This window comes from Cricetulus griseus, chromosome 6 (assembly GCF_003668045.3).
Source record: "Cricetulus griseus strain 17A/GY chromosome 6, alternate assembly CriGri-PICRH-1.0, whole genome shotgun sequence".
Lineage (NCBI taxonomy): Eukaryota > Metazoa > Chordata > Mammalia > Rodentia > Cricetidae > Cricetulus > Cricetulus griseus.
In genome coordinates, this window is record NC_048599.1 from 84,991,628 (window position 1) to 85,018,109 (window position 26,482).

General features: G+C 40.1%; 1 protein-coding gene across 10 annotated transcripts in view; it reads right to left on the reverse strand.

The window, feature by feature from the left end:
* The window catches only part of Ambra1 (autophagy and beclin 1 regulator 1), a 206,923-nt gene that overhangs the window by 165,847 nt on the left and 14,594 nt on the right, over positions 1-26,482 (reverse strand). The window contains exon 2 of one of the 10 annotated variants that reach the window (XM_027422498.2): positions 7,619-7,691. The exons of the other annotated variants lie outside the window; for them this stretch is intronic. The gene's annotated coding sequence lies outside the window, so the exon portion shown is untranslated. The remainder of the gene's footprint in view (positions 1-7,618; positions 7,692-26,482) is intronic. 10 annotated transcript variants of the gene reach the window in all.

Sequence of the window (26,482 nt, forward strand, 5' to 3'; positions counted from 1 at the left end):
AGTATGACACAACTAACTAGGAACTAAAAGTTACAGGTTCTTCTTGCAATTTGATCACCTATGCCAACAGTTTTCTTCCACTTTCTAGTTAAGATTTTGGGTGCTGGGCGGTGGTGGTGCACACCTTTAATTCTAGCTCTCAGGAGGCAGAGACAGGGTTTCTCTGTGTAGCCCTGGCTGTCCTGGAACTTGCTCTGTGAATTCAAGGCCAACCTGGTCAACAGAACAAATTCCAGGACAGCCAGGGCTACACAGAGAAACTCTGTCTCAAAAACAAAACAAAATAAAAACTAAAACAAGTCAGAGCTATTTGGTGAGACTGTTTGAAACCAACCAATCAACCAAGCGCGGGGCGGGGGGGGGGGGGGAGACTTGGAGTAAGTCACTTAACTCCTTTGAGACTCAGGGTCCTCCTCCTCTACTTTATAAGATTGTTGTAAGGTTCCAGTTAAGAGCTGTGAAAGTGTTAAATTTCACTATTACTGTTGTCATTAGTGAATCCTCCTGAGTTCCCTCACTAAACAATAAGGCCAACTAAACCCACTGGTGCCACAATTCCTAAAAGTAGCAAATTTCTAAGAAACATTTCAAAAGCAGTTAACAAAAAACAAAGCAAAACATACTCAGGGGACAAATAAAATAACTGTGTAGTAGCCAGGCAGTGGTGGCTCATGCCTTTAATCCCAGCATTTGGAGGTAGAGGAAGGTAAATCTCTGTGAGTTCCAGGCCAGCCTAGTTTATAGAATGACTTAAATTTGTTCTAGGGCAGCCCAGGCTATACAGAGAAACCCTGTCTCGAAAAACCTAAAAAAGATTGTGTGGCCAAAATAATTAAATGCAACTGGAGGTATCTCCATATCCATAAAATGAAGCAAGCAGAATTGAAATTAGGAGTGTAACATAATAGTAGAGAATATGTGTTTAGCATGCTAAAAGAACCAGGTTCAATTCATAGCAGCAAAACAAAACAAACAATAGAAGCAACAACTTAACAACTACAACACACACATATTTCTTTAAGAAAAAAAATTGGGGGCTGGAGAGATGGCTCAGCAGTTTAGAGCACTAACTGTTCTTCCAGATGAGCCAGGTTCAATTCCCAGCAACCACATGCAGCTTACAACAGTCTGTAGCTCCAAAATCTCACAGCTACACACAGACCAGACATACATGTAGGCAAAACACCAATGTACATAAAATAAGAATAAATGAATTATTTTAAAAATAAGATTAATTAGCCAGGTGTGGTATTGCATCCCTTTAGTATAAGAATGAGGGAGGCAGAGGCAAGTGGTTCCAGGTCAACCAGGTTTTGAGAGACCTTGTCTCAAAAGAAACTCTCCTTAAAAAATTAAATCAAAAAAATTTATTTTAAGTATGTCTTTGTGTGAGTGCAGGACCATGCATGCAAGTAAGTGAAACTGCCAGTGGAGACCAGAAGAGGACATCAAATCCTCTGGAAGTGGAGTTTGCTTGGAGCTGAAGCAGGAGGTTATGGGTCATCCCGTGAGCATACAGGTGCTCAAAACTGACATCAGGCCATATGCAAGAGTAGTATGTTCCCTTAACTGCTGAGTCATCTGACAAGCTGATCATCTCTTACAGCATTTGGAGAATGTGATTCAGAAAATTAAGACCTCTTCAGTTATTTACAAACACCTCCCTCTAGCTCCCCAAGTAGCCAAGAATGACCTCAAACTTCTGATCCTCTGGTCTCCACCTCCCCAATGTACCAGCACAGTTAGTTTTCAGTGCTAGGAGTTAAACCTAGGGAGAGCTTCAAGCATGTTAGGCAACCACTCTACCAACTGAGCTGCATGCATCCCAGCCCCCTGTTTAGCTGTTAATAGAGTTCAGTTTCCTCATTTATTTGACTGTTATGTATCTGCCACCTGAGTGTGTACATAAAGAAAAATATCTAAGAATAAAATCAGCAATGAAATACTGGCTCATATCCATAAATCTATAGGTTTTAATCTAAAATTTAACTCTTGAGAAAAAACAATAATCATTACCTTGGGGCTGATGAGATGGCTCAGCAGATAATGGCACTCTTGCCAAGTCTGACAACCTGAGTTCAATCCCTAGTTACCCACTAAAACTGTCCTCTAACCTTTACAATCTGCTATAGCATTCACATGTGCATCCATACACACAATGCATAAAATGATGTAATAAAAATTATAAAACTAGGCTGGAGAGATGGTTTAGTGCGTAAGAGTACCAGCTGCACTTCAAGAAGATCTGAGTTCAATTACTGGCATCTACATAGCAGCTCACAGCTGTCTGCAACAGGGGATCCAATGTCTTTTTCTGACATACTCAGGCACAAGGTACACTGACATATATTGAGACAAAATATCTATGCACATAAAATTTAAAATTTTAATATAAATAAGTAATTAAAACCCCTAAAGCCAACTGGGTGGTAATCCTAGCACACTGGGTTTGAGGCCAGCCTGGTCTACAGAATGAGTTCCAGGACATCCAGGGCTACATAAAGAGACCCTGTCTCAAAAAAGAAAAAATCCTAGAGCCAGGCATTATGAATGGCACACATCTGTAATTTCAGAACTCAAGATACAGAGGCAGATATCCTGAAAGTCTTTAAGATTAAAGAAGATCGGATCTTAAAAAAAAAAAAAGAAAAAGAAAGACTGAAAGAAAAGAAAAAGGGGAAGGGGTAGAGAGATGACTCTGAAATTAAGAGCACTTGCTGCTCTTCTAGAGAATACATGTTCTGTTCCCAGCACCGGCATGGAGCTTCTCACAACTGCCTATAACTCAAACTGTAGGGCAATGGTTCTCAACCTTTCTGATGATGGGATAGTTCCTCATGTTATAGTAACCCCCAACCATAAATTTATTTTCGTTGCTACTTCATAACTGTAATTTTGCTACTGTTGTGATTTGTAATATAAATATCTATGTTTTCCATGGTCTTAGGTGACCCTTGTAAAGAGAGGTTATTTGACATCCTCCAAAGGGTTGAGACTCACAAGTTGAGAACCACTGATATCTTCCGGCCTCCACTGATATATACACACACACACACACACACACACACACACACACACACACACACACACACACACACCATATACCCACAGAGATAACATACAAAGAACAATAAAAAAAAATCTTTAAAAAAAATCTTAGCTGGTCGTTGGTGGCGCACGCCCTTAATCCCAGCACTCGGGAGGCAGAGGCAGGCGGATCTCTGTGAGTTCGAGACCAGCCTATTCTACAAGAGCTAGTTCCAGGACAGCCTCCAAAGCCACAGGGAAACCCTGTCTCAAAAAACCAAAAAAATAAAAAATAAAAAAAAAAAAAATCTTGAGCACACCGGGTGGTGATGGTGCATATCTTTAACCCCAGCACTCAGGAGGCAGAGGCAGGCAGATCTCTGTGAGTTCGAGGCCATCCTGGTCTACAGAGCGAGTTCCAGGACAGCCTCCCAAAGCTACAGAGAAACTCTGTCTTGAAAAAACAAACAAACAAACAACAACAACAAAAAAAACATGAGCTGGTTATATAGCTCAGTAGTACAGTAACTGTGCAGAGACATTCATGGACCTGTAGGTTGATGTCCAGTACTATCAGAAGAAATATAAATTTTAAAAATCCTTTAAATAAACTTAAAATCACTTGCATAACTAAAGTTCTCCCAACAACTGGAAAATTAACTACAAATGTCAAGTCTTAAATTAGAGGCCTAAAAGTGGCCTACTGCTTTACAGAAACAACATTGTGGGTGTAATTTCGACACACAAGTTTTTCTATAATTGGAAGCTTTGTTTTCATCAACAGGACCTTACTATAAGGTACACTATAGGACAATTCAAAGGACACTGTACGGAACCAAAATCTAAAAAGCAAGCACCAAACCCCCAGTAACCATACCTCTATCCATACAGCAATCGCTGGTCTCTTATACTAAATTTAGAAGGGAAACAGAATTTTGGGAAATTCAATCAAACAAATCAAAACTATAAACAAGTAAACAAGTAGCAAATTCTGAATGCAAACTCACCCAGAAGCAGAAAACTATTATCATGAACTGTGTTTCTACTCTATGTCAACTATAAAAGATATTTTAGGATGTGACAAAAATACTGTGGTTGAATCTAGATGGAGAAGTTATACGTAATGGTTTTTAGTCACAATTTCCAAGCTAGTGACAGTATACGCGCGCGCGCGCGCGCGCGCGCGCACACACACACACACACACACACACACACACACACACACACACACTCTCTCTCTCTCTCTCTCTCTCTCTCTCGGCAGCTGATTAAAACCCAGTTCTAGCACTGGGGTTGTGGTTAGCTCAATGCTATTACACTTTTCTGCTGTGCATGAAGTCAGCACCAGGGGGGGAAAAAGGGGGTGAGGAGGCAGCCCTTTAATTCCCAGCAGTTAGGAGGCAGAGTCTGGTGGATCTCTGTGAGTTTGAGGCCACCCTGGTCTACAAAGAGTTCCAGGACAGTCAGAGCTGTTACACAGAGAAGTTCCTAGGGTACTTAGGAAGTAGGATCAGCAGAATCAGGAGTTTAAGACCATCCTCAGCTACAACAATAAGGTTGAGATCAACCTGTGCTACATGATACTCTGTCTCAAAAACAAAACAAAACAAAACAAACAAACAAACAAAAAATCAGCCCAACTCCATTTCTCCATCATTTATTTCCTCCTTATCTCTACAAAGCCCAGTCTAGTCTGATTTGCTACCCTCTAGCCTCAGTTTCACCACTGTTCAAGTGTGAATGTGGACCACTATATCCTATCCATCGTTTTCTTAGCATACTAAAGTTTCCTGATAATTATAATTACTTACCCTCCCTGTACCTTAGTTTCTTCCTTCATAAAAATGTAACTATTACAGTAGTATACATTATGGAGTTACCATCAGGATTAAAAGATTTAGCATGTAAAAAATGTTCACTATTACATACTTCTAATGTTTGTAGTAGAACAGCCCCACTCTATAATGAAGAATAAAGTATAAATCTCAATGTATGTAACAAAATAATTTTAGATCTCAAGGTCCTGTAAAGCAAACTGAATTTAAAACAAAGGGGGGAGAACAAAACACAACAGGCTTCTCTTGAGTTCTAATTCAAAAAAATGGAATTTCTCCCACCTTAAGATTTCTATTTGCTTTATTTATGTGTGTTATTAGTGTGTGTATGGGGAGTGTCATGAACTCACATATGCAAAAGCAAAATTGTTAGCAGACTTGCCTTGAAACTCTGGACATTATCACATTTTTCTCTAAAGACCCCTCCCCGAGCACAGCTCCTTACAGCCCTCTTCTGTCCAGCTTTCCTAGACCCTAACTCAAAAAGCATGGCTTTTTTCTTCTCCATTTGCCTGCTCTTGAAAAACAAACAAACAAAAAAAATATTAAAGAATATTAAATGGCCACACCTGTCATCATGACAAGCCAATCCTGAGCTACATTTATGAACAAAACAAGGCCTTGTCTCAAAAAAAAAAAAAAGGAAAATAAAACAAATGATGTTGAGAAAAAAATGAAAATCATTCTCTTGCTCCTTTACAGAGACTCATGTACATAGTTTTTACAGAAAACAAAGAAATTAAGGACATTTCACCAAAAAGTAATCTGCCTTTAACTTTGAAACTCTTTTTTTTTTTCTTTTTCTTTCTTTTTTTTTTTTGTTTGTTTTGTTTTGTTTGAGACAAGGTTTTTGGTGATGTATTCTTTATGATTTATTAAAGCCACTGGAGATCAAAATAGCAAAGCAGCCCATACTAGTTAGCTATAGAAACCAGGCAGTGGTGGCACACACCTTTAATCCCAAAACTCAGGGGACAAAGGCAGATGGATTTCTCTGAGTTCAAGGCCACCCTGGGCTACCAGACAGTCAATCAGAGCGTACGTCTTTAATCCCAGGATTTGAGAGGTATAAAAGGTGGAGGCATTCAGTCTGAGAGCTAGTTAGTCTCTAGCCACATTGTGAAGAGCATAGCAGTCTGAGTGAATCTGAGGAGCAGTGAAGTCAGGAGTAGTCTGAGGATCACCCCTTTGGTCTGAGCACAGGTATAGTTAAGAGCTAGTATACAGGCGCTTTGCTTTTTAGTTCTTCAGTTTAAAGCTTGAACTCAGTATCAGTCTCTGGGTCTTTTATTTATCATGTTACAAAGGTTTTTCTGTGTAACAGCCCTGGGATGTCCTGGAACACTATGTAGACCAGGCTGGCCTTGCACTCACAGGTCCGAGCTGGCCTCTGCCTCCCAAGTGCTGTGATTAAAGGCTTGTGCCAGCTCCGCCTGGCTTAACTTTGAAATCTTTTAAGTACAATAAGGGAATAATCATGAAAGTCTGCTATTAGGTATTTACCATACCATCCTACTAGCATCACCATAAAAATGAGAATAATTGCCTATCAGAAAGTGGAAATAAATACCACAGTAAATTTACTTTGACCCGACAATGGGAAGAGAACATAAACTATTTCAGAGTATTTGTTTACACTGTATGAAGATGTGTCACAGTGGTTAGTTTAGTAAAGACCTGAATGGCCAATAGCTAGGCAGGTGGGATATCCATGGAGAGAGGAAGAGGAGTAGGAATCCAGGCACATGGATTATGCCAGACATGCCAGTAAGACTCTGAAGAAGTTGGACATAGATACAGAACAGAGGTGACCAAACTACATGGCAGAACATAATTTAATAGAAACATGTTAATTTGAGTTATAAGAACTAGTGGGATTAGCCTAAGCTAGTGGCCAAGCTTTTATAATTAGCAAGAAGTCTCCATGTCATTATTTAATGGGCTGGCAGTCCACAAGATACCCAACAAGAAAGTTTGCTATATTTAGGGCCCAATTCATGGCATGTAAATCCACGTAGGGCCTGAGAAAGCTGGGGGGGGGGGCTGCTGAATTAAACCAGCCTATACATTTTAAAGATGTCTTAACTTCAGAATGGAAGTCAGGAAATTTGTTGCATTGGGGGAAAGGTTACACCTTTGTCTCCAGAGCAAACAAAAACGTATGCATTTCTTCAAAATTAATAAAGGTCAGATTTGATTCGGGGAGACCTCCTAAAAATTTTGGCTACAGATATGAAGGGAGAAAAAAAAAACAAGAAAAAGTACAAGACAGATAATATATAAGCTGATCTCCCTCTGAGACTGGATAAGACATGATAAATCTTGTTGGCTACAGAATCATTATGACTTATTATTCATGCCACCCTTTCATATAGCATAGAGATTTATATTACAGTTTGGTTATACAGTCCAAACAAACTTATAAAGTTAACAAATGCCTTTTACCTGCTCAAACATAGAACAAAAAATCTTTAGCTGACTTATGCACACTATCCATTCCATACTTGTGTTAATACAGATATATATTACCTTTAAAAGTCTGTGTTCTCATTGGCATAGATTTTTGTATAGTGATACAAATTTAAGGTTATTTTTGTAATACCATATATGTTTCTACTCTCACTTAAGACACTGTACCTATACAGCTCATTTAAAAATAAAATGTAAATTTCTAGTCTTTGGAAGTTATTATTACAAACTACTTAGGATAATTAAAAATACAGGTTAGTAGTTAGTCATCTAACAATCAAACTTACAGTCATAGTAGGTATGTTTTCGAAGTTAAACAGATAATATTTTAGATAGGTGATCTTCAAGAACTTCAGAGACCTACAAAATACAGCATTTAAGATGTTTTAATAACATAAAGCTCTTCATGATACTGAGACACGGCTGTTCCTGGAAGCACACAAAAGAGGGCAACTGATGAACTTTGCCAAGATGAGGTAGGACAGTCCTTCAAAATTCCTGCTTTTCTAAAGTCTGTCAGATAGTCTAGGCTTATAGGCCAAAGATGGATGCCCCATTGTTGCAGAGGAACCTTGGGTAACTGTCCAGGCAGCCAGGTGTTTTTGTCATTTCTTATAGTTTTGGAAGTTGCTTGCTGTGTTTCCTGTTTACTCAGGTAATACTATATCCTTCTGAGATCTTTGATGGGGTCGAAGATTAGATAGTTATAGTTACAGTTTTCCTTGTTACCAAATTCTGAAAAGAAATTCACAAAAGAGGTGTAAAGTTTATAAGATTGAGAAACATAATTGCTTAAATTGTTTATCTAAGAAGATGTTTTAAGGTCTGAAAAGATATTTTTAGCATGGTAATACAAGTTACGATACAGAATTGTTTAGGTATAAAACCCTGAACACATCAAGATAGGAAAGATAATAGAGTAATTTCTCCAAATTCGCTAGATACAAATGGACTGGACATTGTAAATGTAATTCTTAATTCATAATTGCTTTTATTGTATATAACTGTATTAGAGTTAAAACCTTTCCATTTTATTTAGACAAAAGGGGAAATGTGGGATACTGTATACTTTATGAAAATGTATTGCTTTGACTAGTATAATAAAGAGTTGAACGGCCAAAAGCTAGGCAGGAGAGAATAGATGGGACTTCTGGGCAGAGAGGACTCTGGGAAGAAGAAAGATGGATTCACCAGCAAGACACAGAGGAAACAGGATATGCAATAAGGAGATGAGGTAATGTGCCATGTGGCAGAACATAGATTTTAAAATATGGATTAATTTAAATTATAAGAGCTAATTAGAAACAAGCCTAAGCTAAAGGCCAAGCTTTCATAATTAGTATTAAGTCTCCATGTCATTATTGGGGAGCTGGCAGTCCAACAAAGGAAGTCCAACTACATTTGAGAAAGCTTGCTACAATAAACCTCCAAAATATATACATATATAAGAAATCAACAGACAGTACAGATCTTTGTCAACCACAAATACATAGATACTTCTTCTGAGAAGAAAAAAGTAAAGCTTTATACATACTCTTATCACAACCCCTTCTCATCAATATGCCAGACAAATGTGCTGGTGGCCCCCCAGTACCACCTAGAATCAAAGATTCTCTATAGCTATCCTCCTTTTTTCTGCCTGTGAATGGTTCTCTTCAGTGACAGTCACCAACAAGTCCCCCATCTCTTCCCAGGGAGTCTACCACTGAGCTGTTCTATGCCCATCAATTGTGGGTCGGTAATCTTAGTATACAAAAAAGAAAATATAAAGGACACTATATGAAGAAGAAGAGGACTATCAAGTGCCAAAAAAAAAAAAAAAAAAAAGCAAAAAATCCTCTTGGACATTATGGCCAAGCCCAACTACCAGCTAGACATCAAATGGAATGACTGTCAAATGATATCAAAGGACAGAGAACTGTCTAGACCAGATCATTCCTGCCCAATCCGTAACCCACTACATCTTTAGAAATAATAAATTACTGTTACTTTAAGCCAAATATTGAGCACATCCTCTATAGAGTAAAAGGATAACCAAATACTACCTACCTCACATCCAGTGCTAGCAAATAACATGGGTTTTCTGCAGAAAGTCTATTGTCTGGTCAAAGTCGAAGTAGAAATTTTACTAAAAATATGAAAATACACTAAAGTAACCAGAATTAGCACAAATTATTTCTTCTTTCTATCAGCTAGTATTACCTTGTTAAGATTCATTTTGAGTCAAATGTGGTAGCACATTTGCAACCCCTGAACTTATTAAGAAGTTTGTGGCATAAGAATGGCTATGAGATTGAGGTTAATCTGGAATAGAGTTCAAGGCCAGTCTGAGATGAAAGAGAGGAAGAAAGGAAGAGAAACTTCAATCAAGTGTGGTGCCACACACCTGTAATACTATCTCAGGAGACTGAGGAAGGAGGTTTGGTAACCCAGTTTGAGGCCAGCACAGACTACATAATAAGACCTTGCCATTAAACAAACAGACAAAAAGGGCTACAATGGCTCAGCAGTGAAGAACAAGTACTGCTCTTGCAGAGGACCCAAAGTGGTTTCCAACACCCACATGAGGAAGCTCACACCATCTTTAATTCCAACTCTAAGTAACTGGATTCCTTTGGCATCCATGAGATCTGTACTTATGTGCACTTAACACACACACACACACACACACACACACACACACACTTCAGAAAAAAAAAAATCTTTAAGAAAGAAAACTGAGAGGGCTAACAAAATGGGTCAGCAGGTAAAGGTGCTTGCTGCCAAGCCTCAGCTCAATTCTCAAGACAAATGATGGAAGGAGAGAATCAACTCCTGAAAGTTATTTTCTGGCCTCCACATGTGTTCCATGGCACATGCCCATGTCCCCATATATAAACATAACAAAAACAGTTTGTAAACTATTTCCCCCCAAAAGGCTCTCACTGTGTAACTCTGGCTCTGAACCCACTATGTAGATCTCCAAGTCACAGAGATCTACCTGCCTCTACCTTTCTCCCAAGTGCTGGGATTAAAGGCACCGCTAAACTAAGTCTTAAAAAAAAAAAAAAGAAGAAAAAGAAAGAAAGAAAGAAAATCAACAAAACAAAAAGCCAAAAGCATAGAAATAAATTGCTGCTAGAGCTTGCATCTTTACTGTATACAGCAACATAATTTACACCAATCTAATACAGCTGGTCTACATCTAAATAGAGTAGGAGGTAATACTGAATCAAGAACCTGGCACTGGTCAGGCAGTGTTGGCCTTTAATCCCAGCACTCAGGAGTTAGAGGCCCAGCCTGGTCCACAGAGTGAGTTTCGGGACAGCCAGAGCTACAAAGAGTAACTGTCTTTAAAAACCAAAACCAAAACAAAACAAATTTAAAAAACAAAAAAAGGGCTGGAGAGATGGCTCAGAGGTTAAGAGCACTGACTGCTCTTCCAGAGGCCCTGAGTTCAATTCTCAGCAACCACATGATGGCTCACAACCATCCATAATGAGATCTGGTGCCCTCTTCTGGTGTGCAGATATACATGGAAGCAGAATGTTGTATACATAATAAATAAATAAAGTCTTAAAAAAAAAAGGAGGGGGAAGAAGGAAGGAGTAAGAGGAGGAGGAGGGAGGAGGAGGAGGAGGAGGAGGAGGAGGAGGAGGAGGAGGAGGAGAAGCAGCAGCAGCAGCAGCAGCAGCAGCTGGCAGGCTGGGCGTTGGTGGCGCTTGCCTTTAATCCCAGCACTCGGGAGGCAGAGGCAGGCGGATCTCTGTGAGTTCGAGGCCAGCCTGGTCTCCAGAGTGAGTGCTAGGATAGGCTCCAAAGCTACACAGAGAAACCCTGTCTCAAAAAAAAAAAAAAAAAAAGAAAGAAAGAAAGAGAGAGAGAAAGACAGAAAGAGAAAGACAGAAAGAAAGACAGACAGGAAGGAAGGAAGGAAGGAAGGAAGGAAAGAAGGAAGGAAGGAAGGAAGGAAAGAAGGAAAAAGAAGAACCTGGCACAAGACCAGATGTACTAAAGCATATCTTTTAATTCCAGCACTGGGGAAGGAGAATCGGATGGATAGATCTCAGTAAATTCTGGTCAACATAGGGAGCTCTAGGACTATAAAGTGAGACCATGTCTCAAAAAAAAAAACAAAAAACAAACAAACAAAAAACTAGCAGTTGGACTAGAGTAGCAGCTCAGGATAGAATGGTTTCCTAGCATGTGCACAGCCCAAAGCTCCATCCCAGGAGGTTGGGAAGGATGGACTTGGCACAAACCAAGGCCAACACCTATAACCCCAGCACTCATGAGTCTGAGGCTGGAGAATTCCAAATTTATGATTAGCTTGAGCTACAAAACTACATTTGTCTCAAAAAGGGTAGGAGGGATACAAGCTGGGAATATAGCTCAGTGGCAGTGCACTTGTCCATCATGCCCAAAGCTCAGTGAGATCCCCAGCACTGCTAAAGAAGGAAAGAAGGGGTGAAGAGGGAGAGATGATAGTAAGGGGGAAGGGCAGATAGGCATGGAGGGGAAGGAAAGAGAGGAAAGGGGAAAGAGGAGCACCTAGTACAAAGGTTGCTAACCAAGTTCCAGAGCCAAAGAATGTACAGCCTCTTTTTCTCTTACCTAACCCTCACCCCAAGTGTTTTACATATAAGTTCAGTCTAGGTTATATTGCAAGAGGTCTAACAACGACAAATTCTCTGGTGATACAAACGCCACTGTCATTTGAGTCAAGTTGTGCTTACTAGAGCTTCTCCTTAAAGTAATTCACAATGATGGCTCCTAATTCTGAAGCACAGGAAAGCTTGTGCTCAAAACAAAGTGTGCTCAAAACTGGAAATAGAATGCTGTAAGATCCAAATTGGAGAGTGACGATTTTCCTTACTCCCACTTACCTCAGAAAAATGAAGAAAAAAAAAAAAACTGGAATTTTATTGGAAAGTATTCTGGGGAACTTGTGCTGAGAACAGAACTGAAAACTAAAGGCAGAACAAGGAAGGGTAAAGCCACTGAATTGAGAAGAAACTAAAGCTCAATTTTCTGGAGGCTAGAAGCTATAAAAAAGTAAAAAGAAAGGGGCAGGAGAGATAGCTCAGTGGTTAAGAGCTCTGACTGCTCTACCAGAGGACACAGGTTCAATTCCCAGAACCCCGATGGCAGCTAACAACTGTCTGAAACTACAGTTCCAGGGGACCAACACACATTGCAAAACACCAACACTCACATTAAAAAAAAAAAAAAAATCTATGAAGTGACAAGAGATTTTCCTATCTGTAAGCAAAGAGAAAAAAGGGTAGCTTCTGATGGAGGAGAAACAAAGACAAACACAGCTTATCCTGAGACACAGGGCCTGAAACACCTGCCTCAAACAGACAGTCCTAATGTCTTCAGCAGTAATATACCCTATATCCATCAGCAACATCAGCAGGATGTTGCAGCCTTCTGCAAATCATGAAAGATCACATCTTCTTATCTTCTGCTAACCCATGGGAAAGAGTGCAACTCTCCTTGGGGCAACACACACCTCCAATTCTTAAAAACCCCTGGAGCTAAAGCAATAGCCTTGTGAAAAGCTTTGACAACATTAACCCAGGAATCCTTACCAGCCCCAGAACAGTTGGGGTTATTAAACAGACAAGTAAGAAAAACAAAGCCTGGAAGAAGTTAAGAAATTCATCTAGGTTCATCATATGAGTCAGGAGCCAGAGTAAGATTTGCATTCAGCTTTAGCCTTCAGACAGTATCAGAGGCAGACTTCAAAACCTTGGCACAGTGGATACTGAGTTCACTGTTCTTCAATCTAAAGAGTCAGCCCAGGTCAGTTTCTTGGCTGCACAGAATAGGGAAAGAAAAAATTTCCCTTAAGGCTTCAGGAAAAAAAGTCAAAATATAGAGTTCTTAGGCTAAAAGAACCAAATGCTCCTCTACCTTGCCAATCAATTTCTCAGCCAGGCAAAATAAGGCACTGCATTTAAGAACCTAGTCATTTTTAGCTCTAACTAGAAGCAGAATTCTTCTTGCCCAACATTTCAAATTAAAAATACTTGGGGTAGACAAGATGGTTCATTGGGTAAAGGCACTTGCTGTCAAGCCTGATGACCTGAGTTTGACCCTCAGAACCACATGACCCTCCTGTAAGTTGTCTTCTGACTTCTGCACACACACATACACACATGAACCCAAAATCAATAAATAAATGTAATAAAAGAATGCTCCAGGAGAGGGAAAATTGCAAAACCCAGTAGCCAATGAATATTTACTGAATACAAACTTGTACTTAGCACAGTTCTAAGCACCAAAGATAGAACAGGAAGAAAAACATCGCTGTAGCCAGGCAGTGGTGGCACACACCTTTAATCCCAGCACTCAGGAGACAGAGGCAGGTGGATCTTTGTGAGTGTGAGACTAGCCTGGTCTACAAGGGCTAGTTCCAGGACAGCCTCCAAAGCCACAGAGAAACCCTGCCTCAGAAAAAAAAAAAAAAAAAAAAAAAAAAAAAAAGACATCACTGTCTTTAAAAAGCCATGTGACAACTAGAACTAAGAATTAACACTTTCAAAAAAATAAATAAATAAAAAAGAATTAACACTTTCAAGTACATTCCAGGAAGAAAATATACAGGAAAAGAGGGAAGAATCACTCATACTTTTCAATACAGGGCAGCTGGAGGAGGCCTCCAGATAACAATGGAATTTAGATGGGCATCTTGAAATAAAAGCATAAAAAGATAGGTGAAAGAATATAAGGAAGAAAAAGCAAGTACCAACTGTCCTTGACAGTTAAGCTTAACATGTGTGAGGGTCAGTAACAGTATGATTAAAGCACAACTGACAAAAGAGAGAAAGAGCAGGTGGGTACTAGGTTACCATTCCAAGATTTGGATTTTATTAAGTGTAATAACTGACTATTAAAGGATTTTAGCCAAAGAAATAACAAGATAATGGAAACTGGGACAAGGACAAGAAACAATGTAGGACATGATAAACAAATAAATTCAGAAAATTCTCTGAAGAGAAAGCTGAGAAGCTGAACATGATAGCAAACACATGAGTTCAAAGCCAGTGCTATATTCTAGCACTCAGGAGGAGGGAGTAGTGGAACGATCACTTCAAGCCTAGACAATTCAGGAAACTGTCTCAAAACACAAAACAGGACTGGAGAGATGGCTCATTAGTTAGGAGCAAATGCTACAGAGGTGAGTTTAGTTACCAGCATGATTGTTATGCCTGTAACTCCAGCTGCAGGGAATCTGCAGTCTCTGGCTTCCACAGACACCTGCACTCACATGCACATATGCACATACCCACACACAGACACATACATACACATAAATAAAAGTAATAAAATGAAAATAACTAAAGAAACTAAGAGTGAATCCTAGAACCAGGAGGTGGTGGCGCACACCTTTAATCCCAGCACTCGGGAGGCAGAGGCAGGTGATCTCTGTGAGTTCAAGGCCAGCCTGGTCTCCGGAGTGAATGCCAGGATAGACTACAAAGCTACACAGAGAAATGGGGGGTGGGGGGAGTGAAACCTAGAAAAGTGCAGTGATGTTGACTAATACTCTCAGGTGGTTTGAGGCAGGAAGATTTTTAAAAAGTGATTCCTAGGTTTGTGGCTTAAGTCCCAAGTAAATAGTGAAGCTATTTACTGATGAATCTGAACCCTACTGGGGGTGTGTTATACTAAAGGAGGAAGTAATAGTTTAGGAAAATTTTCTATTTTCCTATATGTGAGCCTGAAAAGGCATGAATAATCCAGGAGAGACTTTTATATAATACTAAATTTGAAACAGCCTTCAAAGGAAGTATCCTGTAGGGAATACAGTTCAGTGGTAGACTTGGTATAGTGCTTGTCACTCACTGTGTGCTAGGTCTGAGGTCCAATATCCAATACCACAAACCAAAAAATTTTTAGAATAAAAAACATTTTAAAACAAAAAACTAAAGTATCCTTACTTCAGAAATAGGGTCAATATGAGTCTGGGAAGTTAAGTTAGTTCAGTCCCAAGCCATGAAAGAATAAGGCCAAAGGTCCATCCTCAGAACTCATGCAAAAAAGGCAAGGCATGGGGCACATGTTTGTAATCCCAGTGCCGGGAAGGGGGAGACAGCTGTATTCCTGGGAGCTGTTGAGCAGCCTGCCTAGCTTAATCAAGCCAGTGAGAACCCAAGCCAGTGAGAGACCCTGTCTTAAAAAAAGCATGGTGGCCAGACCAATACCTAAGGCAAACCTCTGCCCTCCATATGGATGTACATACATGTATGCACACACATATACACATTCACACAAAATAGTAATATGAAAGCATTCTATATATACTAGCAGAAAAAATCCCAGTATCTAATTATCTGTCAACTGATAAAGTTATAGACTATATTTAAAACATTACTTCATTCTAATATTAACTGATATTTGCCATACATTAGGTAGTACTCAGTGCTTTTCAAACACATTCATTTTTCACAAAACTATTAAGATAGTTATTATAATTATTCCCATTTCACAGATAAGAAAACTGAGTCTAGCCTGGTGGCAGCAGTGGCGGCAGTGGTGGCGTGGCACACACCTTTAATCCCAGTATTTGGGAGGCAGAGGCAGGCAGATCTCAGTGAGTTCAAAGCCAGCCTGGTCTACACACCAAGTTCCAGGACAGCCAGGACTGTTACACAGAGAAACCCTATGTTGAAAAGCAAAAAAAAAAAAAAAAAAAAAAAAAAAAAAAAAAAAAAAGGAAGAAACAAAGAAAACCTGAACCTTAAGCCAGACATGGTAGCACACCAAGAAAGGTAGAGACAAGAGGATAGCCCAGAAATACAAGGTCGGCCAGGGCTACAAAACAAAATCTTATCTAAAAAAAAAAAGAAGAAGAAGAAAGAGAAGGAAGGAAGGATGGGAGGGAGGGAGGGAGGGAGGGAGGGAGGGAGGGAGGGACAGAAGTATGGGACTTCGAGAAGTTAAGAAAACAAGATCTGGTAGCTCTCACGTCTAATCCCAACACTGAGGTTGAGGTCAGTCTGGGCAACATGTCTCAAAAAGAAAATCAAAATAGGCTGGGGAACAGTTTGAAAAATGTCTACCAGCACCTCATAAGTCCAGGTATAATAAAATATCCCTGTAATTTTGGAAAAACACAGATCAAAAGCTCAAGTCATCAAGTAAACCAAGTTTAAGGTTAGCTGGACTGTATGAGACCCTATCTCAAAACATCAAAAAGTTGACTCAGGAGATGGAGACAGGGAGAGACAATGTCTGAATATGACTCAGAACAAAAATTAGCCTTGGAGAAGCCAACCATTACCAGTGGGATATGGAAGTTTAATTAACATTTGTAATACATACACAGATGATCAGATCAGCAAGACAAAGTCTAAGCAACAGCAGTATCACCAGCACCACTGTGATGCTGTGCAAATCACCAGAAATTACTGTAAATTATGAAAGCAGATGTGGAGCAGGCATCTGTAATCCCAGCAGACCTCAGAAGGTGGAAGTAGGAGGACTGGGTTTCCAAAGTTATCCCAGCTACACACTGAGGGCAGCCTGAGCTACAAAAGAAAACACTGTCTCAAAAAAATTTTTAATTGTACATATCAAGAAAGAATGTGAGTACCCGCAAGAGAAACTGTATTTCTTTTGCCTTTATTTTTTAGTTAAAAATATGTATGTGAGTTCAAGACCAGCCTGGTCTACAGAGTTAGTTCCAGGAAAGCCTCCAAAGTCACAGAGAAACCCTGTCTCGAAATACCGCCCCCCCCCAAATAAAAAGGTAGAAAGAAAGCAGTACTGCCAGGAGGTGGTGGCACAAGCCTTTAATCCCAGCACTCAGGAGGCAGAGGCAGGCGGATCTCTGTGAGTCCAAGGCCAGCCTGGTCTACAAGAGCTAGTTCTAGGACAGCCTGCAGAGCCACAGAGAAACCCTGTCTCAAAAAACCCAAATAAATAAATAAATAATAAATATATACCTATCTTATAGCCCAACAATTGCATTTCTGGACATTTATTGCCTTGCATTCACACAAAAATTCAAACACAAAAGAATCCCTGGGACTCGATGGCCAGCCTGTCTAGCTGAATCAGTGACTTGAATCAGTTCAATGAAGAACCCTGCCTCAAAAACTAAGGTGGAGAGTGACTGAGGAAGACAATGCCAAACTCACATACATGCGTGCACTCTCCTGCACACACACACACACACACACACACACACACACACACACCCCAACATGTACACACATATTAAAAAAAAAAACTTGGACACAAATATTCACAGCTGTTTTATTCATAATAGCCCCAAAACCTGTGAGTAAAAAACAAACGCTTCAGTAAGTCAATGATCCAACAAATACTGCTACATCTAAACCAAAATATATGAGGGGTTTGTTGTTGTTGTTGTTGTTGTTGTTGTTGTTGTTGTTAGAGACAGGGATTTTGTCTATGTAGCCTTGGCTGTTTTGGAACTCACCCTGTAGACCAGGCTGGCCTTGAACTCACAGAGATTCACCTGCCTCTGCCTCCTGAATGCTTGGATCAAAGGTGTGCACCACCTGGTCAAGATATACAATTTAAGAAAATGAAAACTAATGATATATTGGGGCATGATAGCACATATCTGTTATCCCATCCCTCAGTAGGCAGAGGCAAAAGGATCTCTCCGAATACAAAGCCAGCCTAGACTACATAGCAAGTTCAGAGCAGCCAAGACTACATAAAAAGATTCTCTCTCCTTGTCTCCATCTCCTGAGTCAGCTTTTTGATGTTTTTGAGATAGGGTCTCATACAGTCCAGGCTGACCTTAAACTTGGTTAAGGTAGGAAGGAAGGCAGACAGACTACCGACTTACAATCTAGGTAATTATGCTGGGTGAAAAGGGACAATCTAAAACTACATACTTCTATTTCTCCTCTCTCATTTGTTCATTTGTTTTATATATACTGGGGATTGAACCTACAGTCTCTAATATGCTAGGTAAGTACTCTCACTGCTACATCTCACCCCCCTCCCCTTTTAAGACAGGGTTTCTCTGTATAGCCCTGGCTGTCCTGGAACTCAAACTCACCGAGATCCACCTGCCTCTGCCTCTGCCTCTGCCTCTGCCTCTGCCTCTGCCTCTGCCTCCCAAGGGCTGGGATCAAAGGAGTGTGCCACTACCACCTGGCTCTCAAACCCTTTTCTATGTGTGATTTTGAGACAGTCTCACTAAACTGCCAGGCAAGCCTGGAACTTGTCATCCCATGGTTCAGCATTCTAATTAACTGTGAGTACAGGCCTACACCACCAGGCCCCATTTATATAACATTATTGAAAGGATAAAGGGAAATACATTAGTGGCTGCTGGGGATTTCTGATGAGTTGACAGTGTTAGGAGTTGGTACACCAGCCTCTAGGTGCTCTCTCTATAGTCTACAAACAACGCTTTATTGTGATTTAGTCCTCTACATTGCCAGCTTAAACACTATAACTTGGAGACTAGATAGAGACAGGAGGGATCCTTATTGTAGCAGAAATTTCCTGCATCAATATCAATAATCAAGCTGTAAGAAAGTACGAGGATTTTTCAGGATGCTATCACTGAGGAAAACTAGGGAAGGAGCAACACACAAAGGAGGGATGGATGGATGGATGGATGGATGGATGGATGGATGGATGTGGATGGATGGATGGATGGATGGATATTACTCTTCCACCTTATTTATTTGAGACAGGGTTTTATTTACTATGTTTCTAATAAAGCTGTCATTCTGGAATGTCTGGCAGTGGAAACTCTTGAGCACAATTGGTCAAATCATGGATGTTTAAGAGTAGTATGTGGAAACCCTGTGTCAAAAAAAAAAAAAAAAAGTTGTGTGTGACTTGGGCACATACAAAAGTCACCCACTGTTACACGTGTTGAGTTGTGAAATATAAACTAAACTCAACTCTTTATATGAGGTTCCTTTGTTTATTTAACTGCCATACTGACAGAAACTTTTAACTAGCATACTGAATAGCAAAAAAAAAAAAAAAAAAAAAACAAACCAAAAAACAGAAAACAAAAACCCAAAACCTTTTTTGTACAACTGAAGGTGTTTAAACATGCAATGGTGTCAAAACAGTGTAATTTTTTTAAGTGACATTTATTCCTTGTAACAAGTTTTTCAAATACTTAATTTTTCTTCTTCCCAACTTTTCTCAATCCTATATTCCTAAAACCATATTGACTCACAGAACATGCAACATGCATTCACCTAGGTTTTGGAGTTTTGTAACAAAATGTGATCATATATATCATCTATTACCCTGCAACCTATCTTTCATTATTCAATCACTAAATCATAGTAAAAAAAAAAAAATGAATCTTTTCTAAGCACCAAGCAAGACACTTCCTGCCTGGGGCAAAGCTGGCAGATGTTTACCATACTAAAGTAGACAGCTGAGTGAGCTGTTCTGCCAGAGTGAAAGGGAACGCAGGGGAAGAAATACACATTATTTTTAGGAGAAAATTGCAAGATGGGTCTGGTATGGAAACAAAAGGGGGGATTCCTGCAAGATCAAGACCAACTCAGGATACAGAGTTACAGACCACCCTGAACTACACAGTGTGACCCTGTCTCAAAAAAAACAAACAATGGACTGGAGAGATAGCTCAGTGGTTGTTCTTCCAAAGGACCAGGGTTTGGTTCCCAGCACCCACATGGCAGCTAACAACAGTTTGTAACTAATACCAAGAGATCTAGTGCCCTCTTGTGTCCTGTCTGGGCATGACACACATGTGGTACACATACATACAGGAAAAATATCCATTCATGTCAAATAATAAAAACTTTAAAAAAAAAAAAAAACCACCACGATACTGGACTTGTTGTCTTCCACCTTTAATCCCAACACTCAGAAGACAGAGGCAAGTGATTCTCTATGAGTTCAAGGCCAGCCTAGTCTACATAGTGAGTTCCAGGCCAGCCAAGGCTACATAATGAAACCCTGCCTCAACAAAACAAAAACTAAACAAATGTGTTAGGTATAGTGGTGCATGCCTTCGATCCCAAAACTTTTTTTGATTCCTAGCACTCATGAGACAGAAACAGGAGGATCCCAGGTCAGTCTAGTCTAAAGAGTTCCAGGCTAGCTAGGGCTACATAATGAGGCTGTCTTACAATTAAAAAAGAAAACAAAATGGTGCTTTATATATTCCATCTCTGTAAATCTCCTCCCAACCCATCCCTAATTTACAGGCTCAATGTGAAATCACTTGCCTATGACCAAACAGCCAATAAACATTCAAGTTGAAGTTCAAAGCTGAAAAATCAGTTTTATTCCTTTCTCAGGTCTTTGTTTCCATTTGTTCACAGAAGATATTTTAGTAAAAATTGTTCAGCATAAGCCTATATATACATAGGCTTATGTAAAGAAACACATATATGCTGACTTTGACTGAACTTTCATTTATCATATTTTTGTAGGACTTTATTGCTATATAGGAAACACTATTGCAGGTGACAGGGAACAAAGAATTGAAAACAAAGAGTTTTCAGTGTAGGGAAGAGACCACAGATATGTACACTGAAACTTTTAACTGCCATACTGAACAACAGCAACTTCCCTTAAGGAAGTACAAAGTGCTGTGGTTTAAAGATTCCTGCTACTCTCCTGGGGAGGGGGGGTGCGGGAGGGGGGAGACAACAATCTCTAACATTATCTTCCTTCTGGCCTGGTTTCAATTCTGTAAGCAGTTTCAATTCTATAAGGCTACACATTTCCCTTCTTGATCCCTATATAAAACACTAAACTTGACGACTTCAATTAGATGAACAAGCCTACAGGCTCGTGTCAGTAGAAAGCTCCTGCTCCAAAACAATGCTGTCATTCTGAGACGTCTGGCAATGAAAAATGATCAAATCATGGATGTGTAAGAGTTGTGTGAGACTTGGGCACTCACAAAATCACTCATTGTCATATTATTCATCTGTGAGACCCAAACTAAGCTCTTTTAACTCTTTATATGGGGTTCCTTTGCACTGCTACTTCTTTAAGTCCAATAATAACAAGCAGAATGACATCCAAGTTTTGCTCATTTCATCAACAGTAAGTGTTCTCAGGAATAAATAATGTTAGCAACTTTGAGCTTCTTCTGTTTTGTTTTTGTTTTGTCACGGTCGCTTGTCTTTGTAATGCTAGGGACTAAAACAAGATTTGTGTTTAGACAAACATTCTACCACTGAGCTACCTCCCCAGAGCACACAGCAGTTTAAAGATTAACTTCATCAAAAACAAAAACATGCTAAGCATCTGCTACAGATTAAATACAAAAGGTAAAAGTCTTTATTTTCTTTTATTATTTATTTTGGTTTTGGTGTTTTGAGACAGGATTTCTTTGTGTAGCCTTGGCTGCCCTGGAATTCTTTTGTAGACCAGGCTGGCCTCGAACTCATAGAGATTTGCCTTCTCTTGCCTCCTGAGTGCTGGGATCAAAGGCCTTCACTGCCACTACCACCTGGCTTATTTATCTGAGGCAGGGTTTTATTTACTGTTTAGGCCAAGCTGGATCAGAATAGAACTTGTATTACTACTACTTCAGATCCTAAGTGCTGAGATTTCAGGTATATGCCACTGCCCAACTTAGACTGCTTATTCTAGATATGACAGAAGCTTTTAAACATTTGAGAGGAAAAGATAAATAATTTTTTAAAAATTGTCATTAAGTGCCAGGTGAGGTGAAACACATCTTTAATCCCAGCAAATGAATCTCTGTGAGTTCCAGGTCAAACTGGTACACAAAGCAAGCTACAAAGCTACAAGCCATCCAAAGCTGCTACATAGTGAGATCCTCCCTCTCTCTCTCTCTCTCTCTCTCTCTCTCTCTCTCTCTCTCTCTCTCTCTCACACACACACACACACACACACACACACACACACACACACACACTGTCAAGAAGATAACTCAAAGATAACTCAACCCTACAAAGGGTTGCTACAGAGACCTGACAACCCGGAGCTTGATCCCCAAAACACACAGTGGAAGGAGAGAAACCATTATAAAAAGTTGTTCTCTGACCTTCACACATTCATCGTGGGCAGACAACACACGCATACAAACACACACTAAATACATAAATGTAAAATGCACTAGGATGCAAAAGAAAATAATCTCTGTACTTTCCATCTTTGTGGCTGTCCACACTGAATTGGGGAGTACATAAAAATACATAATAAAGCTAGTGAGATAGTTCAGCTGGTAAAGGTACTCTGCCACCAAGCCTGATGACCTGAGTTTGATTCCTGAAACTAACATGGTGGAAGAAGAGATATGACTCCAGAAAACTGGCCTCAGACTTTGACTGGTGTGTTGTGGTTTGTAAGCCATCAACCTACATTCATACACACATATAAATAGATGTAATTAACATTTAAAATAAACAAGTAAAATAAGATGAAGTAAATAAGTAAAAACTGCCATTAGAACATCACCAACATTTCTCTAACAGCTGTTATCTTGTGTGTGTGTGTGGGGGGGGGGGTTCCTAAGCCTTCTATATCATTTCAGATCTCTACACCCACTCTTGATAGGTGGGTACTGTTGGGCCGGGCAGTGGTGGTGCACACCTTTAATCTCAGCACTAGGGAGGCAGAGGCAGGTGGATCTCTGAGTTCAAGGCCAGCCTAATATATAGGGTGAGTTCCAAAACAGCCAGGGCTACAGAGAGAAACACCATCTCGAAACACACACACACATAAGGTGGGTACTGTCATCCATGGTCCATCTATGTCGTCTGTATTTGGAAAAGTATTCTTATACTCAGGAACTCGACTAGAATTCAAAATCAGTGTTCAAATTCTTTTGCTACAAGAGTTTATTCCCTAAGGACAGATCTGTGGCTATAGCTTCAAGTCACCTCAAACTTGAATACAACTCAGACATCTTTCCAATCTTGAGGGTGAAATTTAGCCTGGTAATTGTGTTACTTCACAATCTTTTCAATATCTGGTTGGAGAAGCTATGTCCTTTTTCCAAATGAAGTTTTCTTCATACAGAACAGGTTGAACAGTGTGAGAGCCGAAGCTCTTTCTAATTCTTAGATGTCCCAGAAACAGTCTAAAAAGTACTAGTATAAGATGGAAGCTTTGCTTCCCATTGCAGCTCCACCACTAACCAGTTGTGCTCTGAGATTTGTTTCGTTTTGAAGATAGGGTCTCACTATGTAGCTCTGGCTGTCCTGGAACTCGGCTAGTCTCAAACATACAGAGCTCCACCTACCTCTGCCTCCCAAGTACTAGGATTAAAAGTGCACACCACCACACCCAGCCTGTGTTCTAATTTTGACAAGACACCACATTTTACTCTATCATATTGTTTACAATAGCGATACCACCATTTTATAGGTCTGTGACCAGTACTACATGGAAGAAAAATATATAAGGTCTAAGCAACATGGCACATACTGATAATCACAGAACTCAGAAGACTGATATAGGAAGATCACAAACTAGAGGCAATCCTGGGCTTTATCAAGATCCTTTCTCAAATAATAACTTGTCTATTACTAATAATGTATTTTTATTTCTACAATATAGTTATAGGCCCACATAATTTTTTTTTCCAGATAAGTCTCATATAGACCAGGTTGGCTTAGAACTCCTGAACCCCCTGCCTTCATCTCCAGATTATAGGAATGTGCCACCTGACTGATTTATACAATGATTGGGGATCAAATCCAGGTATTAATGTAAGCTAGAGAATCACTCTATTAACTGAGCTACACTGCCAGACCCTCAACTAATTTGTGTGTAAATACATGAGTATCTGGGCCAGTTCACACATGTGTAAATGTGTGTGCAGAGGCCAAAGGGAACACTAAGTATCTTCTTCCATGCTCTATACATTTATTTACTTACTTACTTACTTATTACTTATTTATTTTTGAGTCAATGTCTCACAGAACACAGAACCGTTTGATTAGGCTGACTGGGTGACCAGTAAGCTTCAAAAGTCCATGTGTCTCTGCCCCTACAAGATGGGTTACAGATACAGAGCTGCACCTTTTACATGAGTGCAAGAAACGCAAACTCCAGGCGGTGGTAGTGCCCGCCTTTAATTCCAGAACTCGGGAGGCAGAGGCAGATGGATCTCTGTGAGTTCAAGGCCAGCCTGGTCTACAGAGCAAGTTCCAGGACAGCCAGGACTGTTACACAGAGAAACAGTGTCTCAAACCGGCCCCACCCCCAGAAAAAGAAGAAACAAACAAACAAACCCAAACTCAAATCATCACGATTGCACGGCAGGCACTTTACTAACTGAGCTACCTCACCAACCCCTCCAGCAATTTTTACAAGAAAAAGATTCTCTAACCCAAGTAATCCTGAGGGATAAGTTCATTATCTCAGCACTTGATAGAGGAAACTCCCAAATAACACACTGTATGGAAGTTGTTGGTGGTGGCTTTGATCTCCGTTGTTTAGGAATAATAACAATTCACATACAGCAGAAAAACAGTCTCCTTTGATAAGGAAAAGTTAGCAAGGTGGCTCAATGGGCAAAGGCCAACCCAGAATACATATGATAGAAGAACGGACTTTTGAAAGTTGTCCTCTGACCTCCACAAGTTCAACATGGCACTCATGCAGAACCCCTCCCCTCCCATATCACCCTGTTAATATAAAAAGAAAAAACTTTAAGGATGAATGTTCATGGTTCATCAAGGATATGGGAGAAAAGATTCAGAATACCAAAACTGTATTTTACCAGGCTTCTTGACCAATTGGCTTACATACTCTTTCTTTTCTTCCTTCCTTCCTTCCTTCCTTCTTTCCCTTTCTGCCTTTCTTCTCCTCTCTCTCTCTCTCTCTCCCCCCCTCTCTCTGCCTTTCTTCCCCCCCAATACAGGGTCTAACCCAGGCTAGCCTCCAACACACCATGCAGACAAGGCAAGGCTGGCCTTTAATTCCTGGTCCTCCTGCCTCCATCTCCAAACTATTTGAATTACAGACATGCCCAACCACCCCTGCCTCAATTCACTTACTTTCTTGAGTGTGTGTGAATGGGGATAAAAAGTGTGCATGCACATGTGGAGACCAATGTCAATGTCAGGTATTTTCCTAACAGCTCTTCATTTTGGCTTTTTAAAGATTTGTTTATTTTTATGTGTATAATTTTTTTGTTTGTTTGTTTGCTTGTTTTGCAAGACAGGGTTTCTCTGTAGCCTCCTGAAACTTACTCTGTAGACCAAACTGGCCTCGAACTCACAGAGATTCACCTGCTTCTGCTGGGATTAAAGGCCACCCGGCATATGTAAATGTTTTACCTGTAAGTATGTGCACAACATGTATGCCTGGTGCTCAAAGAGGTCAAAAGAGGGCACCAGATACTCTGGAACTGGAAATACAGAGATGGCTGTGAGCTGAATGTAGGTGCTTGGAACCAAACTCAGGTCCTCTGCAAGAGTAGTTAAGTGCTCTTAAGCACTGAGCCATTGCTCTGGAAGGCTTTTCATTTTAGTTTTTGAGACAAGGTCTCTCAGAGAACCTGTGGTATCCCAATTTGGCTTCACTGTCTGGCCAGCAAGCTCCAGGGATCCTCCATTCTCCCCACTCCCCAACCCACCCCAGAACTAAGATTCCAGGCACAGGCCACTACATCTAGCTTTTGCATGAATGTTAAGAATCTGAGTCCTCCTGCTTGTGCAGCAATTGCTTCACCAGCAGAGCCATCTCCACAGCTCCAACTCATGCACTCTCTGTTGATTATTTCTTTGAGAGAAAAATGAAAATATATTCATTAAGCTGGGAAGTGGTGGTACACACTTTTAATCTCAGCACTAGGGAGGCAAAGGCAGGTGAATCTCTGAAAATTCAAAGCCAGCCTTCTCTACACAAGTTCCAGGACAGCCAGGACTACACAGAGAAACCCTGTCTTGAAAAAACAAGAAATAAAAACAAAACAAAAAATACCTGCAGAAAATATACTCATTAAAGATGCCAGGTGGTGGTGGCACTCAGGAGTGAGGCAGACAATCTCTGAGTTCAAGGCCATCCTGGTCTAGACAGTGAGTTCCAAGACAGCCAGGACACACAGAGAAACCTTGTCTCAAGAAACCAAAAATAAATTCTTAATAATAAAAGTAATAATTAAAAATTAAATAAAAAATAATAAAAATATTGCTTTGGTTAACTACAAAGCAGTTCTGCCCTGAGGTTACTAGGGATCTCAG